Source organism: Zosterops lateralis (assembly GCF_965231275.1).
Source record: "Zosterops lateralis genome assembly, chromosome: 1".
Lineage (NCBI taxonomy): Eukaryota > Metazoa > Chordata > Aves > Passeriformes > Zosteropidae > Zosterops > Zosterops lateralis.
In genome coordinates, this window is record NC_139762.1 from 103,432,876 (window position 1) to 103,447,860 (window position 14,985).

The following is a 14,985-nucleotide window of genomic DNA, read 5'->3' on the forward strand; positions in this document are numbered from 1 at the left end:
CCTTATCCTCCTCTACCGCATTTTTTCAGAGAGACCTTATCTAAGAAACAGATTTTAGAGAAAACCGTTTGATCCTTGTTAAGAATGTCATGCTCTTGACATCAATGATGAATAGACCAGCAGAAGAAAAGCAAGCTTACTTGCTTGCCTGCCTGCCTGTGTCTCAAGGGAAGCCTGGGATTGCTTCTTCTCTGTCTTTCCATTAGTGTCCAAAGGAGAAAGCAATCTCATTTTCTGCAGGGATTTTCATAATCTAGCTGGCTTTTGCTCAAGGGATCCAGTGATTCCTTTCATCATCCAGAAGACTTTACCACATCCTTTCCTGAGCCAAAACTCCTCCTGTGAGATCAGTCATTGCAACCTCTGCAAGGTGAACATGAATGTTATTTACCATCACAAACTCCATCTAGCCATGTTTCATGCATGGACACACTTTCAGGCACAGAGTTTATTCTTTTTGAGTTTTTAGTAGCATGCTTCCCAGAGTTCCATAGTATATGTGAAGCACAATGCATCACAATGAGTGTATTTGCTCTTGGTCATTTCTGTTCTCTGTAAATACAAGATTTGAAAAAAAACAAAAAACAAAAAAACAAAACAAAACAAAACAAAGAAAAAAAAAAAAAAAAAACCACCAGATTTGTGAAAAATCAAAAAGTCCTTCATGTCACTGTTCACCCATGGAGGATGTCAGACCAGAGGTGCCAGGCAGCAGAAGCTTTTAACTTTCAAGTCATTGTAATTCAGCAAAGTGCTTGTATAAATACTTAATTTCCCATGTTTTTTAATCCCTTCCTATTTGGGAAAGCTTTTAGGAGTGTGCCTGATTTTAAGTTGCACTCTGTAAAATTCATCTAAGTTTAGGAGCTGTGCAGAAGTAAGATGTAAATCATAGGGTAGAAGAAGGAAGGAAAAATGGTTAATGGTAGTCAAACAAAAAAGACAAGAAATCATGAAACAACTTTTCTTTTTCAATGGCCTTTCAGCATATGCTGGGAGGAAATAGAATTATTTCTTTTAATCTGTGCTGATATTTTAAAGAAATATCTCTTCCTGAGAAACCTTTCACTTTCAGAGACAATTTGTATAATACATAATTATGCAGTGCTTTCATTACTTTCTGCTGAACATGATAATTTCGGGGGGTTTTATGAGAAACAGCTGAGTGCTTGCTCTGGGAATTGAAGACTTCTGTTAAGCTAGGTCTTTGTTTGCAGACTTCTTCATACTTTCTTAATAGTGTGACTTGACCTTCACAATGACATTAGTTTTTCATCCCATGGCTACCCTGCTTACTCCGTTGTGTTAGAGTTTTGCAGGTGTGTTGGACAGAGACTTAACTAGGGCCCCTAATTGACTGAATATAGGTCATCAAGCAATTGTGTGATGTGTGATAACAAGTTATTTCCTTGGCTTGCTGTTGACTTGGGTTCAATTTGCACCTGAATAAGAGCTTTGTGGAAATGAGCCAAAGGCTGCTCTAGGCAGCAGACAGCCTTTTACCGTCACTAGTGGGCCTTCTAGTTGACCTCGAAGGATATTATTAACACCCTAAACTGAATGGTATTTCACTCCTTTAATTTATGGGTTTTTTCTGTCTGTGAAGAACAAAGCATGCCGTGAAAGCAGTGTTTCTACAGCAGTAATTGTCAGGGATCTTCCTGATGCACTATCCTTTCTGCTACTCTTTTTCTCAGTTTGCTGTATGCAGTCTCTAGTTGGCTGCACTTTCATCTCTGGCAGAGCAAGCAACTTAAAAACATGTTCCCTTTTGCTTTCACTGTTGTTTTTTGAAGGGATTTTTCATCTTTTGGGACTTTTCCTCTCTGACTCCTTTAAGTCTAATATTGGTCTCACAGCCCACACTGTTCCTCCCACCTACCTACCTACCATTGCTCATGCGCCTACTCCTCTAAGAAAGTATTTTCATTATTACCAATGTTTCTTTTTATATAAGGAATAACCTTTGAACAGCACAACTGTCTCATATCTCCTTTACATAATACAAATTTATTTTCCCAGTTCTGCTGAGGATTTTTTCCCTGCCATACCGTACAATCTCCTTCCTACAATTTTCCTTCATTGCCATGGTTTCCATGTGGTTACAGCACATGTGTCAAATGCTGTGGTACCATTCCGGGTAAAGCACAGCTTGCTGTGATTTTGAAATACACACCTCCGCTGCTGCATTCTCATTATCCTATCAGGAAATAAGCAGATTTTTTTTTCTCTGTCTTTGCTGGCAGTATGCTCTTAGTGTTTAAGCTTTCACAATCTAGATAAACTGATTCAGCTAGAAAGAAAGGTGGTATTTTCTTGTCATTCCTAAAAAGTGGCAAAAGTTTATCTTTTGTAAGCAGATTGAAAATGGACTGGTTAGCAAACTTGTAAAGAAAGTGCAGGTGACAGATAACTGACAATTCTGTTACAGCTGAGCTTGATTCAGGACACATTCTTTCACTATTTATATGTACCTTGTTTAGCATAGTTTTTGTTGGGATAGAAAAGTATGCATTTGCATTGCTGCCCACATGCCAACTTGTCACCTCCAGCTCCCAGTAACTCTTAAATCCTTTGGCCAACTATAACAAAGTTTGTTAGAGAGACTGAAATCTGAAAGAAATTAAGTTCCAGAAGCTTTATCAAGATATGTAGCTGCATAAGGCAAAGAAGGATCTGCAGCCATCCCTTTTGTTCTTTTGAAGGACTATGGCCAAAGTAGCTTGTGGGTTAGCACAAGGAATAACATCATGGCAGCATTTTCCCCACCTAAAACGATAAGGAATATAGAAGGGACTGGAAAACTCTGCTGAGGACAAGAGGGCTGAGAGATGGATCCTGTCATCACAGGTTTTTTACTTCATTTTCCCCCTTTCCTCTTCTCCACTGCAGGCACACTCACTGCTTAAAATACAGATTCAAATTATGCTTCTTAACTCATTATTGCTGTTGTGGGGACTTCACCCATTTGAATTGTTTATTTGTTTGGAGGGGGTTTTGTAACATATTACAGAACTTAATGGTAATTTATTTATAGACATGGATTTTGGATTAAATACAGTTGCAGAATTTTTCTTTTGAACTCATGTTTGATCACATAAACTTTTTTCTGAGACAAGTTGTACTCTGTGATCACTAGTGAATTGAAAATTTTAATGATCTTGATACTTTGTAGATGCATTTGTAGAATTTGTGTAAAAAGGATAGAAGGAAGAACAGAAATGAAGAGTTTTTCTTAGGAAACCTTTATTTTCAAGGTATTTTATTAGGCATGTGATTTTTTTTCAGTGAGCTGTGATTAGGAGAATCTCAATTATAAACACCAAAACCTCTTTTTAATGCACACCAAGTTTCACCACTGATGATGAAGAGAGTATGTGAGCATATAAGCATTAGACTTTTCTCCTTTTTATCCCATGGTAAAGAGTTTTTCTATGTAAACTCTATATGAATTTTTCTATATGAACATAGCTGCATCTGTTCCTATGATTTACTGCATAGATTACTTAAAATGAGCCAAACAATTCCTTCCTTTAAAATTTATCATAGACGTTTCAAAAATATCTCAAAATAGGGGCATGTTATTTGTTTACACCCACTTTTATATTTTTATGTGTTGATACAAATAGTGTAAGTACTTTCTACTTGGATGTTTATGGGAATCTAGAGACAAAATTGTTTTGCAAACCAAATCACAGTAAATTATCAATCACAATTAAGTGGTATAATATGTTAGCAAGCTTAGTAGCAGTGACAAGAGCAATAAGAAAGAGGTAGATCTGATTTATTTTTTTTCTCCTGAACTCAAACTTTCAACCAGTTCCTGGAGGACAAACCACCAGGCTAGAATCAACCTATATTACTAACCAAGTCTTGACAGAGTTGCAGCACCAACTCCACCAGGATGACTTGGAAGGAAAATCAAACCACTCCGTTGTTACTTAGTATAAGACATATTTCAATATTTCCTGGTCCTCATAGAAGTGATCCTTGAGAAGTGTCTGCATTGAGGGAAATTATAAGGGTTGTATGGATAATTGTAGCCTGAAACAGTGCCCAGACTGTTCCACCATTTGAGCAAACTGAATTTTATGTCCTTACACTACACTTAACCATACAGCACGTCATAAATCCTTTGTTTGGAAACCATCCCAGTCTTGGGAATGAGTGCCTATTTACTTTGAGCTGTTTCTGTATTACTATAATATACTCCAAAATATCCAGGGGGAAAAAAGTGTCATATAAACAAAAGCACACTTCTTATTTCTTTTTCTTTTTCTTTTTTTTCTTTTTTTTCTTTTCTAGATGAAGTGGTGTCCTCATTCTGCTAAAGTGATCTGATCCAGATCACAGACTGGGGGAAGGGAAAGGTGGTGCAATACCACAGTTTCATTATGGTGAATATTTTTAGACACATGCAGGGAAGCTTGTTAATTTTCTTTCTTGCTGAGCAACTTCCAATTAGAGAACAATGACTTTGCTAATGAGTACAAAAGGAATAACTCTGATTAATCTTTTACTAGTGTTTTACAGTATGTTTTCAGTACAGTTGGTGTAATTGTTTCATGTTGCAGTCTCTTTCATTTTTATCAAACCTGTAGCTATCAAAGGAATTCTTTCTATGTTCCTTGAAGTGTTTTGTTTCTTTTCTTGAACAGGGAGGTTTTTTTAATTTTGCATTAAAGAGACAGAAGCATCTCCATGCACTCTGGACATGCAGCCTAACAAACAGTTCTGGAACTGTTACTGGCCTAGGTAGTAACTTTCCCAGCTCACATTCACTGATGCATGATATATTACTTACCCTTTTATTCATACCATTGCAATCCATTCTCTCTTCTCTCTGAAACTAGGGAGAACCTGTTGGACACATTTCTCACTTTTCAGGCTTATGTGTCAAGTATGATTAAGTTCAGTGAATAATTTATAGTCAGAAGAAATTTTCAAGGCAAGACAATGAAAAATACATTTATTTTGAGGTAGTAGGTGGGCATACTTTGGGAGCCAGTGGTTTCCTTATGGCAGCTGACATCTGTTTTGTGCATATGATATTTAAGGAGGAGAGGATATTGATTTATTGGAGGAACCTAGAGCTTGGAACTTTTAATGAACAGTTGTTAGTAATGGATTTATAAACCACATTCAGTCAGTTAAGGTTTAGTATCACCGATGAGCATGAGAGAAATCTTGTGCTCCATGACAGCTTCTCTTCAGGGCTTTGTGTCCCCCATACACAGAGGTAGGCTGCCTTTGCAGCACAGGTGTGAACTCACAATTGTCTGTGGACACAGGACATCACTATATTTCACTGGACAGGACATGGGTAGGATGAACACTCCTCCCCTCTACTTCTGTGATGATCTCCACCAGTTTATCTTGCAATGAAACTGAGATTCTCTAGATATTAGAGTCTCACTGGCAGCAGTCATTGCTTATCACATTGTAAAACCTAGCTTTCTATTAGCCCACACCTAGCTAGATATGACCTGTTATGTCAGTATTATCATATTTGTATAAATATTACTTCTTGTTTCTCTGAGATGGAAAGCAAAACTTTTGTTGTGGTCTGTGATGTGTTCAATTGTTATTTTCCCACTTGTACTTTTACCTTTACTCGCTGAAATTTGAGGCAATCATACTGTTACAATAAACTTGCATAAGAATATCCATAGTATCATAGAATGGTTTGGGTTAGATTGATACCTTAAGTTTTAGCTTTCATGTTTTTCAGATTTTGTTCTGCCTAGGGGTGTAGTTTTGAGACTCATATTAAGTCTTAGTAAGCTCTCTTCACAAAGTAGTTAGACAAAACAAATCCTTTTCCTGCTGAAGACCAAGGATGAGTACAATTTTCAGGCCCAAAAGCATAAACAACAGTGGACTGAAGAGAAAAACAAGAAGGATAATACTTCACAACCCAAAGCTGTAACTGGACAATCAAACCTCAATATGCAAAGGGATGAAAATTTATAAAACTGTAAGACCTCGTGACTGGTCATCCATTTTGTGACCATTTTAAGTCCATCTCTGGTGTACCTTTGGCCAGGCTCTTGCCCAAGGTGTATCCTAAAGGCCTTTCAGTAAATAGCTACTTTATTCTCTAGCTCTGTTCAGTCTCTGTTTCAGGTCAGCCTTCCCAAGGTATCATTTGGGACTTTAAAGGCCACCTTGTTCCAACCCCCCACCATGAGCAGGGACACCTTTCACTAGACCAGGCTGTTCAAAGCCCTGTTCAGCCAGGCCTTAAACACTTCCAGGAATGTGGCATCCACAACTTCTCTGGGCAACCTCTTCCCATACCTCACCACAGGCATAGTTAAGAATTTCCTCCTGATATTGAATCTAATATCTAAACTTGCCTTTTTTTTCCGTTTGAAGCCATTACCCCTTGCCTTATCACTGCATGCTCTGGTAAAAAGCCCCTCTCCAGCTCCATTGTAGGCTCCCTTTAGGTTCTGAAAGGCTGCAATAAGGTCACCCCAGAACATTCTCTTCTCCAGGCATAAACATTGGCAAAAAAAGGAAAAGCCTATAACTTTCCTAGCCAAAATGTGATTTTTTTGGCAATACTGCAGGAAAATTTTGGAAGTCGGTAATCTGTAAGAGAAAAGTAACAACCTCATTTAGATGATGGTCGTATTTGCAGACATGAAAATCCTTGTTCTGTGTCTAGTCATCTGCTTCACTTTTACACAAGATTTAGCTTTATATGGAACATTGCTACAGATGAAAGTTAGGACTTCCAGCATTCTAGCTCCTCTCAATTAAATCCTAGAAACATTTATGTATTTTACAGAAAATGATGCTGATGAATGCAATGTAACACTATTGTCTCTTAAGAAGCAAAGCCTATCATTGTACTTTATGTATCAAATGGGCAGTTCTAGGGTTTGTGTTAAGAAAAACAATTATAATTACTGAACGAAAATGTGTTTTTTAGCCATCTCTTTCAGTGTATAGTCCTTATAGAGCCAACATGCACATTTGTGTGCAAAACTGGTCTTCTTTATTTTTAGCCCTACTTCTTCCCACATACTTAAAAAGCTGCCTCAGAAAGGGAGTTAATAATGTCCAGTGAAGACAGGAAAAAAAAATTCTGCAAAGGCATACACAGGCTGTATGTTATGAAAATTTTCCTAGCAGTAATGATAGTTAAGCGTGGGAGTTGATTGCCAAAAGAAATCACTTCACTGGACATTTTCAAGAAAAGGGTAAAAAATGTCTGTCAGAACAAATTTAGGTATTGCTGATCCTGCTTTAGGGTAGAAGGAGGGACCAAATGACCTCCTGAAGACCCCTCCAGACCTATCATTTTTGATCCTCTGTCTTTCTAAGGCTATTGAATATACCCACTATCACTGTTCTTACTTCCTTTTCATCAATTATTTTTAAAATGTAAAAATAAAACTCTCATCAGGACCAAATTATTCCTGAAGGCCTGCTGTTGAACAGTAAATATAGATATCCCACCCACAGCAGTGCTGCACAATTCTTTCATGTTCTTTAGATGTTATTTCATTGCTAGCATTTTGAAATCATGTTCCCACCGCTGCCAGCCATACCATGGCTTGACCCTTGGTATGTGATCTCATGCTATCTGGTTTAGTTTGCTGAGGGGAGCTCAGCTGATGTATTGAACCTGCCATGCAGAAAATTCACAGCCATAAAAAGAGATGTGCGTTTGCAAAAAAATCAGTCTGGAGTCCCAGTGTTCTGCATAACAAGACAAGCAAATAGGCAACAATAATTAAGTTAATTATTCATAATAATTTTCTATTCTGATCAGCTAGAAGTGCAATCATTTTTCACTGTGAAATGGTGGAGTTCTTTCAGATTAAAAATTTAAAATGTTAAAATAGTGTACATAGCTTTAGTTTTAATGTGAAAGTAAAAGACAGTGTTTCTGCTGAGATGCTTTGGGATCTTCTGTTAATCTGCATCATATTAGGGTGAGAGAAAGAGATTAAGATGAAAACTTGTTCTACTCTTGCAAATAAAAGATACTATTACTATCTAAGTCATCTTGATACCCAGTCATTTTTTTTTTTCTTCTATTTTCTGTGCTTGTATAACTGTTAAGACAGAGCAACTTTCAGCTGAATTTAGTAACTCTCTGCTGGCATGGGTGCAAGGTGAAGAGTGGGAGCATGGGACAGCCAAAAAAGTGCATGGCCCCTGTAATGGGTGCAGCATCAAATACCACTCTGGTCCCTGTGACACAAGTGAATGAAATCTGAAGAGACCTGACTTTTTAAAATCTCCTCTTTCCCTAAAGAGGTTATAAATCTTTTTAGGAGTGTGGAAATGAGGGAAAATCCTTAAAGGCTTTTTTAGATTGTGCTTGCTTTCTTACCCATCGTACACCACGAGGGCAGAGAACCATCATACAATCACTGTTCTAATTTGCTGGTGTGGGGAAAAAAACTGTTGAAAGCACCTTTGAAGCAGCTATGTGTTCTTGTGAGTGATTTTTGTGGTTCCATCTGCAGCTGAGCTGCACAGCAATTTCCCATTCCCCTCCAGAAGGGATGTGCTACCAACCAGCCTGCACCCCAGCTGCCCAGCAGCTTTGCCTCCAGCAAGCCCAGTGACTGCAGAAAGCACTAACTGGTTTTGTCATCCCCAAATGCCAGCAGCCACTTCCACAGCACCCAAATCCTTCTCTTTCTTCAAGTGATGTTGGGCTGGCAGACATGCTTGAGCTGTGCCTGTGCAGCTCTGCACTGTGACAATGATGTATCATGCTGAAGGCACTCTCAGGAGATTTTAGGACTAGTATATAAATCTCTCCTGTTTTATATATGACAATTGCTATAGCAAATCTGTGCTAAGCCTTCATTACTCTATGCTTGAAAGGAAACCTTGAGAAACTATTTTTGAGAGGTAGTTCTCCTTGGCTTAGTCCTTAAAATGTTCACAGTTATTATTTATTACTTAATCACACCAAAATAGTTACAACGTAGACATTTACTAAAACTCTCTCACAATGATCAGTATTTAGTACTCTCTGCATAACAAAACTTGGAAGATGTACTATAATGCCAAATAATATAAGGTTCTTATTTAATTTATAACTTTTCCTCTTTGTTTTACAAAATTTAAAACTGCTACTTTGCTTTTACTGCATTTAAAGAAATAATGTGGTTTTGAACTTTGCATCAAAAATAAGGATAAATATATAATGCAGAAAACTTAGAAACACTCCAGGTGAAACGCTGTCAAATGACATCAACTGAGTTGTACCTTATGTTTGTAGAAGTGATAAATTTATATTTATAAAATATGAAATTTTAAGGGAAGACAATTTCTACTTTGAATAGGTCTTTTATTCTATATTCTAGTGAGATGTAACCATGTCATTAAACCAGCCTCATGAAGTTGAAATCAAAAAATATTAGAAATCTCAGAAATGCTGGCACTGCCTTGTCAATAAGCTCCTATCTAAATCTCTAGCCAAGGATTCCAGCTTTGCACAGGATCTGTTGGACACATGTCAGCCATGTGGCTGTAGGAGCTGTGAGACAACAGGGCTTTGGCAGAGATATGTTGCTCAGACTTGTTTGAAATGCTGGTGAGTCAGGCTGTTCCACTGCAGTAGTTCAGTCATTTGCTGTTGGTTTGGATGTCATTTCTGGCAGAGAGGTAACTCTCTATCTATTACTTCTTGTCCTCCACCACTTCCCTGCCCCCTACAAAAAGATCATTTGACCTAGGGCACAAATTAATTGTTGTTTACCTGTGATGAACAAGTTTGAATTGAGAGGGAGTGGATGATGCCTTATTCATAACTGTGATGTTAGACTGACAGTGGCTGGAATGAATGTCAGCACTATGTCACTATTTCTGTTGTCCCTCTTCTTTTCTCTCTTTTTTTTAAAAATAAGTGATTCCTTAATATTCTTAAAAACTTCAGGACTTACAAGTGTCCCTTCTCCATTAAAAGAGACAAGACTTGCATGAAGAACAGCACAATTACAGTCACTGTCCCTTCACTCTGTGAACAAATGTCTTATCAACTATTTCTATATTTCCACCTCTCCACTGCTTATTTTATTTCTTTTTCTTATGAGTTTTGCACTTTGAAAATAACCAATATATAGCAGCTACTTCTGCTTTCATTGTTATAACCCTGATCCTTACACATCCTCCTGCTAGAATTTCATCAGTGGTCATTTAATTTTTTTTTCATTAGTGCAATTACTAACATCATTCTTACGAGCCTTTCACAGTTCTTTTATTGAACAGTTTCTTGTCCTGATTAGAGCCAGCCTGTTGTTAGCACTTCTGGATCCCTCTCTGTGCATCCTTTCTCACTGGGGCAGCGTGCAGCTTGTGTTGGAAACAGCTCTGCCTTCCTTTGGTTCTGGTGCTCCATTGCTGCCACCATACATATGGTGGGTGGCTGCACTCAGTCACACTCCAAGCTATCTTTGGAGTCATTTCCTCAGCAACTGGGTTTGCTCCCTGCTCCATTTCTCCAGACAGAAGTTTCTGCAGTGGCTCATGACCACAGCCCGGCAGCTGAGGTGCCCTTGTCACTGGCCAGTGGTCAGGTGGTCCTTGCACACTGATCCCTGGGCAAACACACGTGAGCACTGGGGAGGCTTTATCCTATCAGCTCTAATTGTTCCTTCTCCAGAGAAGCTAATCAGATTCCTTAGATCTCTGTGATGACTGAGGTATCCATCTGAGTGCTTTGCCTCTGGCAGAATATGGACAAGCCCGCATTTTCTACTGAAATTGCCTGTTATGACTATATTTCTTCCCCTGTTCTCAGAATCAGTATGTCCATATAATGGTAGTTTGTTATTTAATGTAACTAGTTCCCCTAAAGGCAACAGCCCAAAGAATAATAAAATAATCCATTTGAAATTCATACAAACAGTGAATCACCTGAACAGCTGTCTCTTTAAAAACAGAGCTGTAGTTTGATGCTGATGTTGAAGAGATTTTTCTTCTTTTGAATATGTCCCCAGATTATGTATTTTATTTTATGTAAGTCCTTTAAACCAGGTACAAAATAGAGAATAGTAAATAATACATAGAGGAAGGTTCTTTATTTTTAAGGAGCATGTTTAAAGAAGAGGATGAAATAAAGCTGTCATGTAAAGTAAAAGTCAGAACTCTGATTTAATTTTTTTTGAGATTCATTTGCAAGCCTCTTTTACAACATTTTCAGCTATCAATATTTTTTTATAAAAAAAGATTTTTTTTTATAAAATCTAAACCCTTCTCATAATATTTATATTTCTAGAGATGAAAAGTAAAATTAATCATGTTTAGGAGCCAGACACAGGTAAAAGTTTACTTCTGGGTTGAATCCTACAGTTTGTATTGTGCTATCCTATATTTCACAGTTACTGCCTCAATGCCTCTATGATGAGCAACACTGAATGGGAAGGTTAGGTGTGATCCAGATTATATTTGAGGTGATTGTAAATCTCTTGCCCTTCTCCCAGGGCTACCCACTGCCCCCAGTAAAAGCCTGAGATATCCATTGGGATGGCATCATGCTCCATGGGGAGAGGTATGCACTATTCATGAAATCAACACTAGTTTTTCTCCCCAAGGCATGAGACTTAATAGAAATAAAACACATAAAAATGTGTCTTAGTGACTGTTTCTCTGAGAGTCCTTGGGAATACTATACAATTGGGATCTGGGTCCTCAGTGCTGGATTCTGCAGTGGGTTGTTTACAAGTCTCAAATGTAGCATTTAAAATCTGATCTGTCGAGGTTGTTTTCTCCCCTGGACAAAGTTGATAAGAGGTTTTAAATGTCTTCCTCCTACCCAACACAATGGGATGATAACTTCTGCCATGAATTAATCAAGCTGCTTGTTAAAAAAACATTATCTTGCCACTCTTTCTCCAAGTCCTTTTGAATTCAGACAAATTTAACTGCTTTCTCTTCCATCAAAATGATACACTAAGGTTAATTATAGTTCAGGAGCACTCTAAGGTATGATTTTGCTGCGTGGTGTTTCTCAGGTTGAAAAAGAGCCTGAGAGGTGCACCTGGAATGAGAGCCTGGCTTGAATTGTTCCCCTAGGGAAGGGGCGGATCAGTTGAGCAATTAAAATGAAGGACTGAAATTGCAAGGCTCTCTCAGGTGTCGTGCCCCTTTCTCTGCCAGAGGGGAGCAGGGTGGTGGGAGAGTGTGGTGTGCTGTGCCTCCATGGCAGGAGGCTGTGCCCTCGGGAGCAGGGGCCGAGGACATCCCACTGCTGCTGTTCCCTGCCTGGCCACTTTCCAGGCACGGCTCCCCGTGTGCCTCCAGCTCTGGACAAAAAGGGAAAATGGCACTCACCTCCTGTACATCGGCTTGTCACCAGGATTGATTCATTACTGTTAGTGCAACAATTACAGAGCCTTCTAAAGAGGCTGTAGAGACGGTGTACAGTCAGTGTTAGTCATTGCCCCCTTGCCCTTGGCTCCTGTTTTGTGCTCCTGTAGAGAGGCTGGTGCCAGCATTTCCTAGGGCTCACTGAGATGTCTGGGAAGAGCCCCACCACACTGCTGAAGCACAGCATGGGGAGAAGTTAAATCATCCTCATGCTTCCCTGCCAGAGAAAGAACTGCAGAGGCTGGCAAAGCCCCACCGAGGAGTAAAAGGGTCAGTTCTTGTAGTTCTTCCTCAGCTGTGCTTCCCTTCTCTCCTTCCACCTGCTGCACATCTTTGCTCTCCCTGTGCCATGTGAAAGCCCAGAGGGGGAGCAAGCTACTCCCAGCAGCAACACGAAGTAATGTTGCATTTTGCTGTGTCTGTTGACATTCTTAGGTCTGATCTTTCCCTGACTTGACAGACCTTCCATCTCTTACCACCATGCAGGCCCCCATCCATTGCTAACCTGTGTCCTAGAGGTGGTTCAGATACTCTCACAGGGGGCATGCTGCCCTTCAGCTGGCTGTGCATCTCCTCTTCCCTCCACGACCTGCCCACATATGCTAACACACAGCTTCCCACTCACTTCTCTATAAATTTTCTTTGTATTTGTTACTCTTCACACTATAGCAGAAGGGAATCTTAAAATGCCTTTTTTCTTTTTTTTTTTTTTTTCTTTTTTTTTCTTTTTTTCCATAGGGAAGGCCTTTAAAGCTAGGAAAATATATTTTAGTACTTTTCAGAGCCTGAGCTGCCATGGTGTGTGCTGCGAGAGAAGCAAGTGCACCCCACACTGAAAATCACAGTCTGGTTGAGTGGAGGGGGGTTCCCACTGTACGCTCTGTGTGTGACTATTCCTGGAAAACCCGTGAATTTTCTCATGAAAAGCCATTTGGAAGGCTGTGGGAAAGATTTTTCTCTGACATGTTGTCTCCTGAGTTCTCCTCCTTGAAGAGGGTAGAGAGCAGAACCAATGGCTCTACAGCCTAATTATCTAACAAGAACCAGGTACAGTAAAACCCACAAGGGCTAGGGGAGGAGAAGTTTTCTACTTACATCCCAAACTCTTAGTGCACTCAAAAACTAGATTATCCGTGAGCTTTCCACAGTCTTTTTGTGAAGAAGTTTTTTCTGCTTTGACTTTTTCTTGTTCGGAAAGACGAAACTGGGCCTCCTAACACAGCGAATTTGTCTAAGCTGAGGAAAAAGAAATGTGATTCAGACTTTTCCATTGACAGACCTCTAGCACAGCTCTAAGATTTGACCTGGTAAACATCTAGCAATTACCTGTCTCATTAACTCCTTGCTTTTCTTCAGATAAAAAACAACTTTTATAATTTTACTTAGCATTTTCCTTTTACTGAATATCTTCTTATCAGTGAATAGTGAATAGCTCTACACACAAAACCCTGCTTCACATATCCAAATTGCTTCCTTCCTGCTATAAATGGATGTTTAGCATAGTAATCTGGAGTGAAAGGCGCAAGATTAGCAATGCAGCCATTGAGAGTGTGTTATTGTGTTGGGCTTTTCTTTGGTTTCTACTTTCAAATAGCTTTATTCCTAAAGAATATGGAAGTTACATTTTTAGCAAGTTGCTGGTTTCTGTACAGAAGGAAAATACCTTTTTCAACTCCAGTACTGACCTGCCCTTTCTAGTCACCAAGAAAAATACTTTGAATCACAAAAGGCACATAAAAAAGCTTTCAGTCCTACAATTTTTGTAAATGATATGCTGAATGCTATGAAATTAAATTGCCCCATGAATCCTAATTAATTGAAAATCAGGTCTACATTTCATCTGGGCTATAAAATTCAGAATATATTCCTAAGGATACATGCAGATTTTCTTTTTATATGTTTTCTGTTTCTTGAGCCCTTGAACTTTGTGTTTGTGTGCTTTCTTCACCAACTGTGAAAGCTTGATATTTCTTTCTTTTAACTGGAATGGTTTTGCAAGCCTCATGAGATGAGCTTTAAGAAAAACATAATGAATTGTGGAAGCGTAATAAATAGCAGTCATTGGCAGCACTAGATCATTCCTCCCTCTAGTGGCTGGCTGGCTCCAGTGACAGTAAGTGGAGCTCTTTATTAACACCTCGAGGAATTATTCCCTTAGTTTAGCTACTGTGAACTTGTTTTTTCAGGCTAGCATCCTCCAGCTCCCTGCCTGCTTGGTAATCCATGATGCCTCTATGTACACATCTGTGACTGTGTTATGTGGCCAGACTTTCAGTTTTTCAAGGTCACCTCTGCAGTGTTCTTAGGCTTTTCCAATCCCTTCTGTACATGTTATTAGATGATTCCCAGTAGCAGTCAGGTAAAGAAGGTTGACCCAGTTCTATTGCATGTCTGTGGTCCAACATGGTGATTGATCACAGCTGATTGTATACTAAATTGAAAAAGTGATGAATTTGAAATAGCTTGGCTTGTGTAGTCATGGTGCAACACTGTGTTTAGACAATGAGCAGGAGACCAGTGCTTCTTCCATCTCCTTGGATGTCTCAGTGCATGCCCATACAACAGCAGGCATCTCAGGTGTGTTTATGTTAGTAACACCTGACCCATCCTTCCCTGGATAGTTCCAGAAAATGCAAAGCT

At 39.1% G+C, this 14,985-nt stretch overlaps 1 protein-coding gene across 1 annotated transcript in view; it reads left to right on the top strand.

Moving 5' to 3' along the window:
- Positions 1-14,985, top strand: part of DLGAP1 (DLG associated protein 1) — a gene marked incomplete at its 5' end in the record, with an annotated part of 134,316 nt that overhangs the window by 16,267 nt on the left and 103,064 nt on the right. The gene's annotated exons all lie outside the window — the stretch shown is intronic.